Below are 15,203 nucleotides of genomic sequence, written 5' to 3' on the forward strand. Positions count from 1 at the left end.
AATGAGCTAATCTAATTTGGTTTATTATGTATTTTATTGATTTTATTTATATTAATCATTCTACTCGTTTTATGAATTTTAAAACCTTAACTTGTTTCTTTTTTTCTTTTGTTCGTTTATCGATTTTCTATGATTTATACAGTCAATTCGAGGGTTTATTCGTGCAGGATTAGAAACTGTTATGTGCCTACTTCGCATGAGTTCTGATTCAACAAAGATATGTGTAAGAAATGTCTCATCTCACTGCTAGGTCGATTAAGTTGGTTTCATAAACTAGAATAACTTAGGTGCTCGTTTTTGAATGCTAGAGACGAATTTTCTACATTCAGACCATTTATGATATTTAAAGCCGGACGAACGAGACGAGTGTCACAAACATCTCAATTTTAACAAGAGTTGAAACAAAAAACATCTACCATTAGTATATCGAATATAATCTCTCTGCTTGATTGTTTAGCTAAATGCAGCCTATATCCGCTTTGTCACGTACCATCAGATCTTACGACACCTCTTCAGTGTATAAATTAAGATATAACAACACTAATGCTACCGCTAATACATAAACAAACGGAATCTAGATGACAAAATTAGAGCAGATAAAACAGCGAGAATTTAAATCCCATAAATCAACATTGTTTAAAGGCTCATCGCTTTCGCTGAGCTCGGATACATGTCTGCAACTTGTGAATACTAAAACTCTTCACTGGAAGCTTTTGGCGTCATCCGCACGCCGGCAGTTTTGTAAACCCCCCGACAAATGGCTCAAAAGCAGAACAGTGTGCCCGCCGGCTTCATACATGTCGTAAACCAAATATTTTATATTATTCACGAGAGATAAACATAATTTTGTCTTTTTATCGTTTCCACCCATCCGATTCTTATATTAGGTGCATCCACCGACTTGTCCTTGTCCAACAATAGGTGCGTCGGTTGGGTGGTATTTTGGTACATGAACGTTTTATTTATTTCAATTATTCATCTATCGGTATTATGCGCTTGGTATATATCAGAAAGTGGTTTACGATATCAATATTAATTTTATATTTATCTTGTGTATATTTGAAATTTTTAGCAATGTTTAAAATTTTGTTTACAATACGTTAAATGTTCCTAGTTGACAACATTTTAACATTAGATTAATATTTGTTTGATTTTATTAGAATAACTTTCATATAATATTGCTCATGAGAGCAGCTAACATCGCCATTTCAATTCAAAGCATTTGTGATATGAATTGGAACAAGTAAGTATTAGTTCAACAACATCCAACTACCGATTTGCTGTCGATTCCTAATATTTCTTTATTCTGGTAGTGGTATTGTAGTAGATGTTAAGTGGGTACACGCAAACCTACCGCTAATTGTTTTAGTGAAAGGTTAACCCCTCTCATAAATTAATACCTATGTTAGACGAATCAATACCAATATCAGTATCAATATTGCCTTGCCTTCATAAGTTTATTATTTTTGAATCTCAAAGATTTGGGAATTTGAACTAATTTGGGTTGAACCTTTCACTAGTACTCTTTATTGTAGTCAAAAATAAAATTCGAGTTTCAACTCGTTCCTAACTTTCTGTTCGACCTGCTTTTTGCGGGTTCATGGTGGTATATCAGTAAACCTGGGTTAATTTTACCAAAAACCATGCAATGGGCAAACTATCCACAATGCATTCAAATGTATTAAAAATTAGTAGAATGAAATAAACGTGTACTCCTTTCACCAAACTAAACATGCACTGCCGGTTGTCCGGTTGACTTCCATCTCCAATCCCCAGTCAGTACCATACAAAAATCACCGCAGAGTTTGAGGCTTTCGCCTGATTTAACCACCCCCCAATCGAGGATCGGCACAATGCGACCGCACCATTTGCAGGGGACCATTGCGCACCACTCTGCCACTTTTTGCTCGTTGGTCTCCCAGATTGCGTTATACGCCAATGCACGCGCTTTAACCGAGCGCGAGAAAATATTTGTGGTATCTGGGGATGATCGCTGAAAAATCCATGGTTTACTACGATAGGTCGAAAATGTACATATCGATTTACGTATAATATAGTTGGACTGATTAAGGCAATATTTATTCAACATAATTACATGATTTCGCATTAAACCCTAATTGATTGGTTAAATTTAGCAATCTAAACCAAACCAAAGAAAATTGTTTATAGGTAAACGGTACATCCCAAGTCCCACTGTTTCCATACCTCGAACGAACGCATATGCACATCATCGAATCGTTCCCGCTGGCTGTTGGTTGAGGAGAGCAGGCATCTGTTCTGCCAATGCAAACCACAGCAATAGCAACAGGACCATCAGCAGCCAAACAGTGATGGAGTACCATGCTGGCAGTATGCCCACATCTCGTTTGCCAAGTTCCGCCGGATTCCGACTTCTCACGTCATCGTGTCCTGTCCTGGTTGCTGTGCAACCCAGATGCTGAAGCCCCGCTCTATGTGGCGCGATCGGTTTTTGACAATCAACAACTGCAAAAAGTCGTGCCTGTTTGTTTGGAAATGTCGACATAAAGGCAATATTCGTCTTTTCCGTACAAACGGTATTGCAGTGGAAAAAGAGCAAAAATATTGGATCAATTTGTTTAGCTCTGTTATGACATTGTTGTAGCTCAATTTCGAAGACGGATATTGTCTCAGTATTTTTTCCACCTGGGACCACCAGGTAACCGCGTTCTGGAATACCCTTTGAACTTATGTCAATAGTATTTGCAGCGTTAATGTGCAGCTGCAGTAGATTTTGATGCAAGAAATTGAAAATCCTGATGGTGTAAACATTTGGTACTCCGTACTCAACATTCACACTTCTCCAAGTTATAACTAATATGTAACCTGGGGGGAGGGGGCGGTTATAGCTTTCTCTGAAATTTGGGCAAATGACTGTGTAATGTGTTGACTGTGTCACTACTCCAAGGCATATAAAAGTACTGAATACAATAAGAACAATGAATATAATTTATTGGACTTAACGTAAACCAATGACTATGACAACAAAATATTTATTCTTCGTGTTGATATGACTGCCAAAAATTGGTAACTGATTTTGAATTCCTCTTGCGAATTGTCAATTCTCAACCCTCATACATAATTCGAAATTCATCAATTTACTCAGACAAGACCATGCGTATTCTCCACGTGAAATAAATACCTAGTAGATTAATTTCTTAGTTGGTCAAATAAACACTAAACAAACAAAGACATTTGTTTGCTCAGTCTAGGGAAATGTCAACTCGATTGGCATCAACCGGCGGATACCTATTCCCTTACCATGCGATGAAATCAAAAACATTTAAAGTAGCATACGACAAAATATGTGCTTTTCAGAATATAAAGAAATGAAGACTGCTTAATTATTTACTTTTAAATAAGATCGGAAAAACTAGTTGCATAACCGAGGTGGTTCATTTTCAAAGATAGCGGAAACCTAAGATAAAAAATTTCTTAAACAAGCCATTGGCGACAAGGTTCCATAAAAATAATGATAGCACAGCATCTTGAGGATGTCTAAAGACACTCAGTTTCCTTACCTCTACTTGTCTTGTCGATGATCACAGATATCGGTTGCTTAGCATTCTGTGTATCCCGTCCATAAAACTTTATGCTGCTTCCAAAATGGATTCGCAAAAGCGTTGTCAAAAGCGCCTTCAAGGCCCAGAAAACCTTCTGAGCGAGATTGTTTTTTGCGAAAAGGCATTTTAAATGTTGTAGACAACGTTTGTAACAGGGTGGTAGTAAACTTTACCCGCTGATGTGAATGTTGCATTGCATGCAACGGGTCCTCGCCTGTGATAACATACCGAATGTAGTGGTCGATTGAACGTTCCACTAATTTGGAATAAAACGGTTCGTGAATTTAGGAACTTTCGCGTAATACCGTCAGAGCAGAGAGTTACATTTAACACTTCTTCTCTGTCAAATCGTGTACATGTTGGGCAATTTCCGACACTAAGCCGCAGATTTGTATTTCTTAAGTATTCCATTAATTCGGTGTCTCTCATACGGATATCTGAGCTCCCCCAAATTATATGGTGGGCATTTGCATTGCTGCCGATTTATAGTACAAACCAATGTCGGGCACAGTAAACTTTTTGAAATCATTAGAAGGTTTATGGATTCATTATGCGACAAATATGACGAATAATAGACGTATTTCTTGTTTATGTATTCAACAGTCGTATTGACCGAGACAGCACATATATCGTGAGTGATGAAGTCGGATAAAAGACACGCGTTCATACAACCATTCTCAAGTATATATGCACGAGGCATTTTACGTGGATTTGTAATGCCATTTTTGTTGAAAGCTACGAAGACGGGGTTAAGTAGCTTTTAACATAGGTTTTGGGGACATGACCGTCATTTGATCCCACGATTTGCGAAGAAACAAACGTCCATTGTGTCAGAGATTCGCGTAACACAGCAAGGGTAACGCCCACGACACTTCGTACGCGACTGGCATATTTTAGTCCTGCCAGCCCTTCAGTCCTCAGCATGGAGAAACACCTTGAATAGAGGACTCTTGTTTAAGTTGCATCTTACGGCATGGGAGCAGGAACTCAATAGATCACAGGTCAAGTGTAGCCAAAGGGAGGTTTTAGGGGTTAAAACCCCCTCCAAACCAAAATTAATTGGATTGAAAAAACTCATTGAGGCTGACTAGAATAATTAAATTTAACAATAATAATTGTCTGTTGAATTGCTTTAAACATTGCGAAGACTCAGTCTGGAGAAAATATCAAACACAGTTTATGTACTACTTTGTATCCAGACTGAAAGCCGATATATAACCTCATACTCCACCAACAGTCGAAAATCTTCCAAAAACATCGCAAAGACTTTGGAATGTGATCTTGTAACTGATCTCTTAGTTGGTATCCCATAGCTGTCAAATTATATCAGTATCATTTAAAATACCTGCATGAGAAGACTCTAATACATTTTTTCGAATGGAAAGCCAAGTTGGAATAAATTTAATGCCTATGAAATTGCATAAATTTCGACATTTTCTTAAAATGTTATATGATTAACTAGCTGTAACCCGGTGCGCTTCGCTACACCCATCAGGACTAAACGAAATATTTGAAAAATACTAAAATACCAAATATTTTTGCTCGCGGATAGACAATGTTCTTAGTTTGACCACCTGGAGCACAATTAAATTAATTGCTCTGTTTTCCTACACACAATCGTTTGAAATCCCTTGATATCATTCGAATTCGAGGTACATCTGCTCCTTTATATTTTCTAGCTACAATGGTCGCTTAAATGAAATTTTTCGACCAAAGCACAGTTATGGTGGGTCGATGTTGCGCAGTAACTAATATAATAGGGACACAAAGTTTCAATTGCAACACATGCGGTGCACAGTGTTGCAAAACGACGTTTTCACGATCAAAATTTAATAACTCCTGATCCATTGGTTTTGGAGAATGGATTTTTTCGAAGAATTTTCTGGATATAAATAGATGCATGTTTTGATATAATAAATTGAGTGATTAATCCCCTAAAAGTGAGATAGAAAATTTATTTCCCCAAATAATTTAGCTAGAAGCTCACTGTCTTTAGTAAAGTTCTAGAAAATATTATTGTGAAAATCTTTACTGAAGATACTAAAGCTCTATATAGTAACAGTAGCGAGATATGTAGGTTTGCTTGGGATAGACCCCTTCAAAACAGTTTTCGAATATAACTTTTTACGATTACTTTTTATTATTAAAAGTGTCTTCTACAAAGTTGTTAAAAGCGATAAAATACACATTTTTATAACAACGATGAATCTGTAGCTCTCGAAACAACAAAGTTATTGCCAATTTTCGAATATTTTTTATCAATTTACACCTTAAGCAACTTCCTTAATCCCAAAAATTCGTAGAAAGAACTTTATTTTTTCGATTAAATATAAAAACCTTCGTCTGACGGAGACTGCTGGGTTGGTAACGTATAAAACCAATACTCCTGAAAGCATGGTGGATCGACTGAATTAAATAATTCAATACGATAATCCATAGATTTATATGCGTAACAGAATTACCATCGATTTTATTTTGGATGGAGTAGTGTATGAAATTGAAGTCAATTTACGTAATCGATTAATTCTTCAACAGATTGTATTATGTTACAAAATCATGTGGAAATGTGGTGCAAGTTATTGTTGCATCGATTAACATTTTCCCAACCCATATATCTAACTTTTTTGGCGAATTAACCTTCGAAGGTTACTATAAGAATCGTTCAATAAAAGTATGCACTTATAGTGAAAAGTTCTGTTTTCGAAACATATTTCCAATGATACGAAGACATAACGGAGTGTTGGTGGACGTGGGTAAAGTTAATTCATAAAAAATGGAGCATTTAAAAAAATATTTTGGCGATACAGAGAGTGTTAGTATATTCATTCACTTTTCATATATTTACTGCACAATTGAGCAGTATTTCTTCAAATATCATAGCAGAATACTAAAAATTGAGCCAGTGACAGAAAATCTCTGGAGGTATCTCGTTTAAAACTTGCTTTGTGATGTAAATCATAAATCAAGATATATTGGACCAATCGTTTTCAAGGTTTGTACAGTTCTTCTACATATCCCCAGGTATTTATCGAAGCTTTTATTTTTTCTTAATATTTGAATTTTTTATAGCATTCTGCAGCTAAAATTGCAATTTTCGCTAAAAAAAATCATGAAACTTATTTTTGTGAACAAAGTTATGATCTTTAATGATGTTATGATATGAAGGAGAACTGTGCAAAATTTCAAACAATTTGGTTCAGTAGATTTAAAGTTATTCTGTACATCGCATTTATTCGTGGTGTCTCCTGAAGATTTTCAATATTTTGCGGTAAACATTAAGGAAAATATTGCTTAAATGTTGCATTATTGTCTGAATAGACTAACACTCTCGGTATCGCCAATTTGTTTTAAGCACGATATTTTTTCAACAATAATCCTACCCCATTAAGCATGAACTGATTTCATCAGTAGGTGTCGACTAACGGATAAAATTTGACGAAGATCGCGGACCACGCTACCAAATATTCGATTAGTTCCTTTTATGGGTCATCGTGAATTCGTCCTATATAACAGTGTTGCATTCTTTCAGCATTTTGCTTACATCCGAATTTTGATTGATATTGTAAGTAACGTTATCCGCAAGCGCAAGATTTAGTGGCTGTTTTAGGGCAAAGCTGTTCGTCCATAATCCAGCAATGTTTTAACTTCAATGATTTAACTTCAGATGAAGCGATCGCAGGTGCAATTTTCAATTTAATTTTCGACAAATTCATGCAATTCATCAGTATTATATTGTCATTCGCGTAATAGATCTCTATCAAATAAATTCTTGCCATTTCATTTATGTGCTGGTAAACATACATGCAACAAAATTTTTGATTTTTGAAGTAATTGATAGATATTGCATCAGAAACCCTCCCTCTCCTTCAGATTCCGAAACCAACAATCATGTCCACCGTTTTGGTACCAAATCATATATAATATATATAGTTAAAAAAAAGTTCTTCAGTCAACCCCCCCCCCCTCTCCCTATCCTCGGATTAGGTACTTCTCACCCTTCCCATCGTGCACCAAAACCACCCCATGACCATCTCCTTAGTGGAAGGAATACTTATGTCAAAATTGAATTCATCGCTAATAATCACATTGAATGAATAGATAAGGATTACTTCAGAACCCTCCCCCCCCCCTTTCTTGGTCCACTCCCATCATCCATCGGCTCAGTGGGAGAAATACATATGTCAAGTACTAATAAATATGGAGATAAAAAATAATTCTTTGCCTAAAACACAACACCCCCCCCCCCCTAAAGCTCAGTGTACCCCCCCCCCCAAAGCATACCATGAACATCTTCTTGGGGGAAAGAATACGTATGCAAAATTTCATCAAGATCGGGCTTGTAGTTTAGAAGTAGTTAGCGGACATACATACAAACATACATTCATTTTTATATATATAGATAACGCGAATAATACTTTCGTATAGTATAAAGAAAACTATGGAAAAACGGGGTTTTCCGTTTTTCTCTATTAGATTAGGATGGATTTTATGAGTATTTGATTTTTATTATCTTATTAATGATAAGAATGTTTAAGGTTACGGTCACACCTATCCGAAACCGTCAAAATTGGAGGTTAATTTATTCGGCTTTATATCCTCCTGGAAGTAGCCATAGAGAATTTACTTTCCAAACGAATTTTGTTCAAGACTTAATGTCTTCAATAAAGTTTTCGAGAGTGTAATTACAAGTAATTTATTTTTTTTCGATTATAGATCTTTAAATCTTAAGGTCATTCGCCTCTTCGGGTTAGCAACATCTCTTATAAACAAATTTCTAACCCTATGTGCGGGGTCGGGAATCGATCCCAGGTGCGCTGCGTACAAGGAAATCGACTTACCAACTACGCTACTCCCACCCCCACAAGTAATTTATTTGACGACAAGAATTCATGTCATGCTTTTAGGGTACCGTAATATATCAGGTACTTTGTGTACGAAAACCTAAAAAATCAGTAATTCTGATATTACTGTATACGATAAATCTCTTCTGTTGTTTATCTATCTATCTATATATATATATATATATATATATATATATATATATATATATATATATATATATATATATATATATATATATATATATATATATATATATATATATATATATATATATATATATATATATATATATATATATATATATATATATATATATATATATATATATATATATATATATATATATATATATATATATATATATATATATATATATATATATATATATATATATATATATATATAAGTCAATGTTTGTATGTAAATGATATAAGGACTCCTTAACCGATTGCCGTCAAAATTTGTACAGAGTAGGTTATGGAGCGTGTTTGTGTGCTATTGGTTGGGGATTATCTTGATTCGTTGAAAGTCGCAGAAACGCGCGATGGGTATTAGCTAGTGAAAAATAAAATTCACATTTTGTCGAAGTTATTTTGAAATGAATTGGAATTAAAAAAATTGCGTCAATATCGTTTAATAGCAACAAAGTTGTTTTAAATAACATGCTCAACAATTTTTCTAAATACACGTTGTCTCTTACTATTTTTCCACCATAATTACTTCCAAAAGAATCCATCACTAAAATTATTAAAGCAGACGCGATGTTTTATGTTAGAAAACTTTTTCGAAGTTTCAAACCTTCAAAGATGAGGGTTTCGGAATTATGTCATTTTTACTGTAGTAAAAGTTTATTTATATTCTACTTTCAAACGGCGGATTTTTTAACTTTTAAAATATATTATAATAGAAAATAATTTACAAAGCTTTGATAGCTATTCTATTTTTTTTCTTTTTTTATTTCGACTATGTAGTCACATATTCTTTTTTACATTTTGAAAACACTCCATTAGCCAGAGCTTACTAGGCAGGGAAAGTTATGAAGATTTAGAGCCATAGTACTCAAGTGAGAGCAAGGATATAGAAGTATACAGATCGGAAAACCAGAAGTGGCAGGGTTATTACACCAGGCTCAATACTTTACGGGTTTAACTTTTGTCTTCTGCTGATGAGAGTCGAGCTTAGTCAGCATAACTGCGAATCACTCAAGTTCACCAGCATGTCTCCTGGCAAAGACAGACTTGTCCCTCTTTACCGTGAGAACCATTTTATAAGAAAATTTGCTGTGTGATCGAACTCTTCAACAAGTAACTCTGGTAGCGAAAGTCGGGTCTGTCGTGATGCATCCTCATCCGGAGAAACACATACCACTTTTACAGTGTACGGCAAGTTACGGCAGGTAACGTAGAACTAAGTTTCAATAGGCTACCGGCGAGAAGCTGAACTAGGGCTTGAACTGACACTATGCGAGATGCGAAAACTTGCTTGCAGCATATCAAATGAAGCCTGTCATAGTAAAAGCAGGCAGTCGGCGTCGATCCGCTCGGCTTTCATTCTAACATCATCCCTTAAGTTTGCAGCAAGCAGTTTTCTCGCATCTTAATGTTAGTTTCAGCCCCAGCTCAGCTTCTCGCGGCCACTCTGTAAGCAACCTAAATTACCTAGCCACCTTTTTGTTTACTGGGAAACATCTGCAAAACACGTTCGTTTCGCGAACAGACACCAATCTCAGTAACCCTGACCCTTCCCTCCTTTTCACACTACCACCAACATCGAGATAGACACTTAACTCTCAACAGCTCTCTCGGCTTTCGCTTTCTCTCGTCGACATTCGCGCGAGAGTTGCTCTAAATCCAGTCGCTCTTTCTCAATTCCAACTTCGGGCAATCTCAAACAAACCTCTGCAACGGTTTCTTGCCATCGTGCTACCGTCGACCGCAAGACGTTTATTGCAATCAGAATGCGATCTCCTCCTCTCACCAATACCCTAAAGCGAGAATGCTTCCAAAGTATAGCTTTTTTATTTTAAGTTGCTACGCTGATAAATGTTTTAGTAACTTTTTGATATTTTACTACCTCAAACTGTAAAACAGGGTCAGAAAAAAATCAATGGCAGCCGATGGGAAGATTGTAGACTTACTTTGTGCAGATCGGTCCAGCCACCAATGAGAATGAGAAAAAGCGGTGGCGTTTTTGCCACATACACACATGCACATTTTCCGATCTCGACGAACTGAGCCGAATGGTATATGACTGCCTGGCTGGGATTAGGTTGTAGATTTTCAGAGTGATTGCAAAAACTTCCTATATGAGATTGGCAAAAGGAATTGGACATGCCATAAACACCCCTAGATAAAGCTCAGTAGCATATCCTCACCGCAGTGTAGTAACATAATCAGTCAACTTTCCTCTGACCAGAACCACACCAGTGTAGAGAATCGCCAAACCTTTAATCCAAACGACCAGTTCGAGAAGTCTACTAAACCCAGGGCCGCCGAGAGCCGCGCCGGGCCCCGGGGTTCGAAGTACTGACGGGCCGTACCATATATGACTTCTTATTTCAACATCGATTAGAGGAACTATACAACTGCAACCGTTTCAATTAAACTATTTTTTATGAAAATTGTTTATTTGATACGATTCAATGCGTTAGCTTACCAGAGTCGTCAGTATTTTAAATAAGTAATAGATGAAAAAAATAAAAATAATAAAGGAATATTTGTTTGTGGCTGGCCATTAGAATGACTTGCGTCCGATTTGCCATTGCAATTGGAAACCTTTTTTGCGACATTGCCATACAGTCCATATCGCCATCGTTCATGCTCCCTTGACGCACGTTAATGCTACCATCGTTAATGCTGCTCAGAATCCGAGCATAGAAAAATTGACATCCCTTCGTGAGCTTGAAAGAGAAAAAAAAATCCTATTTATGCCCGCCGCGATGAATCGAAGGTTTGTTTGTTTTCCTCGTTCGTCCGCTCTGAGATCATCAAGCAAAAGTGCACCAGATATAGATTATGCAGTTCAGTTATGCTCGAAAATGTAAAAGAACTTCTGCCTTCAAACTGTCCACATAATAACAAATGTATGCTTTGGTTTGTGAATGAATTTATATTTCCTCTGCACTCAACCATTCGATTCTGCATAAAATTTCAGTCAGTTTGGAAGTGAATGAATGAGGGAAGCATTGAAACTGAATATTGAATTCAGCAAATTAATCAGAAATAGGCAACTGAATGTAAAATTTCGCTCCACTGATGCTGCCTTGTTTCTTATTGTTGGTACATGTTGATGATTTTGAGGCACTGGATGCAGCTATTGCAGTTGTCACTATGACCTGAACGAATTTTCTTTATTGGTTTCTGAACATGGTAAAATCGGTTTTGGAACCAGTTGTTACATTTGCGCTAACATTCAGAGAGAAAACATTCCGAATGCGATGAATGGGATCCAACAGCGAAGTCTGCTGTTAGAAAGACTGAGACAGAGAGTTGTGACAGAAAGAGTTTCAACTTTTGGTGAATACTAATAGGTAGAATAAGTATCTAGTTCCATTCCCACATTTTTCTGCATCAAATGTGTACACTGGAACCTCTATTTACGGACCAAGCCAAGGGTTCGTAAATTGAATTAGTTCGTTTTTTGGGATTTAGATCGTAAAAAATTCGCTTCACATTCTTATCAAAATTCGTTGGTTGAGCAACATTATCGATAACCCTAACAATATGGGTATTTCCGGAACGGGCTTGACAAGTACATGATGAAAATGGATATTTGGCACCTTTTTGAAATCCAGGATGGAGACTTCCGATTGAACAATAACCCTAACAATTTGGGAATTTTTGAAACGGGCTTAATGAGTAGATAATAGAAATGGTACCTTGGAGCTATTTCAAACAATATCTGTATAAACTATGAGGGTATATTTAAGCGGGTTTACCGAGTAGATGAGCGATGCCCTTTTGAAGGCCAATATAGCGTCTTCTGGTTCAGAGAAGTTTTCTATAATCATATCATCCGCATCACAAATCAATATACCTATATCTATTCTATGATTATCTTTTTTCGAAAATGTCAATATTTTAGGTTATAGAGATGTCTTAACTGGAATTCGCCATCTTGGTTTTCAAAGTGGCTTCATTCATTGATTTTCGTCATCTACTCGTCAACCCCATTCCGAAAATATCCAACTTTTATTAGTAACATTAGCTAAGAATATGATAAATTGTAAACAACTTCATACTGTACACTTTGACAAACACTTGCGATAAATGAAACCAGAATGGTTCTATTGCACTGTTAAATGAATCTAATTGGGTTACGTTCACGTACTTCAGAAAACCATTGGAACGATTGGAACGTAGTTATTATTATTGAGAGGGAAAAACCCGCGGGAGTGGATTTTCAAAAGCTCCTTCTCCCGTAGGCACAAAACCTCTATCTTTTAGGTATCAACATTTAACAAACAAACCAAATGATACAATGACTAACACTAAACACTGCTTAAAATAAACTCTTCTTAAACTCTATCTTACATAGGTAAAGTATTAACATTAACATAAAAAATTGGCTAACACTATCAGGTTTGGGAAAGGGTGCGCGAAAACAATTTTTTTAAAGAAGTGCGAGACAAATTGAAGTCAAAGACATTGTAACATTGATTGAACACTCCACACATGCTACTGACGGGTTCATTTTTGCCATAATTAGTACGAGACACTGGAAGACGGACAAAAGAGTAGGAACGAAGGTTTCGGAGGCGAATATCAATGTTGAGAAGACGGAGTAAATCAGGGCAGTCAATGCGAGACAATAACAGATCAGAGACAAAAGACGCTTTGGTCACATTGCGGCGCAAAGACAGTGTTTCAAGACCAATGAGGTTGCAACGATCTTCGTATCTGGGCAGATTGTAGGGATCGCTCCAAGGCAGGTGGCGCAGCGCAAAACGCACAAATTTACGCTCAATACTCTCGATGCGTTGAATGCTGTTCTTGTAGAAAGGAGCCCAAACAACGGCGGCGTATTCCAGTGTGGAACGAACGAGCGAGCAGTACAACGTTTTTAAGCACTGTACGTTAGTGAAATGCTTAGTAACCCTAAAAATAACTCTTAGATTACGCGAAGCCTTAGACGAGATAAAAGCAATGTGATCCTTAAATGTAAGCTTTGAATCCACAAGAACCACTAAATCTTTCACTGTAGTTTCTCTTTTTAATTTGTTTTGCAAGATAGTGTAGTCGAATGTTACGATGGAGCGTTTTCGTGCAAACGTAATCACAGAACACTTCGAGGCATTCAAAACCATCATGTTAGTCATGCACCAATTAGCGAAAATGTCTAACTGAGATTGCAAAAACAAAGCATCAGAGTAACTTTTAACTATATGGAATAACTTATAATCATCGGCATAAGACACCTTGAAGCACTTAATCAATGAATCCTGATCGTTTATGTATAGAAGGAAAATATAAGGACCGATATGGCTGCCTTGAGGTACGCCGGACGTTACGTCGAAGGATGAGGATAAATGATTCCCGATTTTAACAGACATTTTACGGCCTGACAAGTAAGATCGAAGCCATTGGTTGATTTTATTGAAGGCGGCCGACAGATCGGTGTATATTGCATCAGCCTGCAATCGATCCTGTAGCGAGCGAGCGATAAATGAGGTGTAGGCTACTAAATTAGTGCAAGTAGATCGCCTGGGAATGAAACCGTGTTGAGTTTCTGAGATGTATCTAGAACAACAATGTGTCAAAAACTCGAGAACGATGAGCTCCAATAATTTCGATAGTGCACATAAAGATGCGATTCCTCGGTAATTGGGAACTTCGCTTTTGGATCCTTTTTTATAAACCGGAAAAACATAAGATGATTTCCAGATGGTAGGAAACACTCCGGAACTTAACGATATATTGAAAACGACGGACAGAGGTAGGCAAAGCTACGACGAGCATTTTTTAATGATAGATGATGAGATTCCGTCAGGTCCAGGAGTGTTAGAATACTTGAGTTTTGTGCAAGCTTTTTGTACAATATCGGAAGATATCGTGAAATGAGGTCCAATACTAGTCCTACGGGGAATGTTGTCGGCTGCTGCGGAGACTTGTTGATTATTAAGAGTATCATTGGTAAAAACACTGCTGAATTGTTGGCGAAATAACTCACAGATGTCCGGCAATGAAGTCGCTTCTAAATCACCCAGCGACATAGAAGTGGGTAAACCTGACTCACGCTTTATTAAGTCTCTTGTAACAATGATTTAAGAAGATTCTGATTCTTTAGCATATCGGTTCGGTATTTCGAAAACTTTTATAGAGCTGACCTCTTGGCCGATTTAAACTTTTTTAGTGTACGATTCGACGATGGAGGATATTCACAGCCATGATTGAGTTTTTTAGGAGTAAACTGGTCGATAGCAAAAATCAGTACGTTTGAAACAATTTCAGCCGCTGCGTTTGCATCAGATTGTGACAAGATTTCATTCCAATTGATACGAGACAAGAAAAGGTGCATTCCTCGAAAATCTGTCTTGCGATAGGCATATGTCAGTTTCTCAGTGGTATCTTCGAATGTACAAGGTACACATTTTCGGAGAAAACAATGAAGGGCAGGGTGGTGTTGGCATAGTTTAACGAGAGGAGCTGGAGCACGACAAACGGCAAAGTGATCGGAGAGCTCCTGGCTTCCAAAGTTAAGATCCAAAATACAGTTGTTGTCATTAGTGACGTCACATAGTTAAACTAGCCCCGCGGTGCTGTAACCGTCGAGTAGCTGAGT

The sequence above is a fragment of the Topomyia yanbarensis genome, chromosome 2, assembly GCF_030247195.1.
Source record: "Topomyia yanbarensis strain Yona2022 chromosome 2, ASM3024719v1, whole genome shotgun sequence".
Lineage (NCBI taxonomy): Eukaryota > Metazoa > Arthropoda > Insecta > Diptera > Culicidae > Topomyia > Topomyia yanbarensis.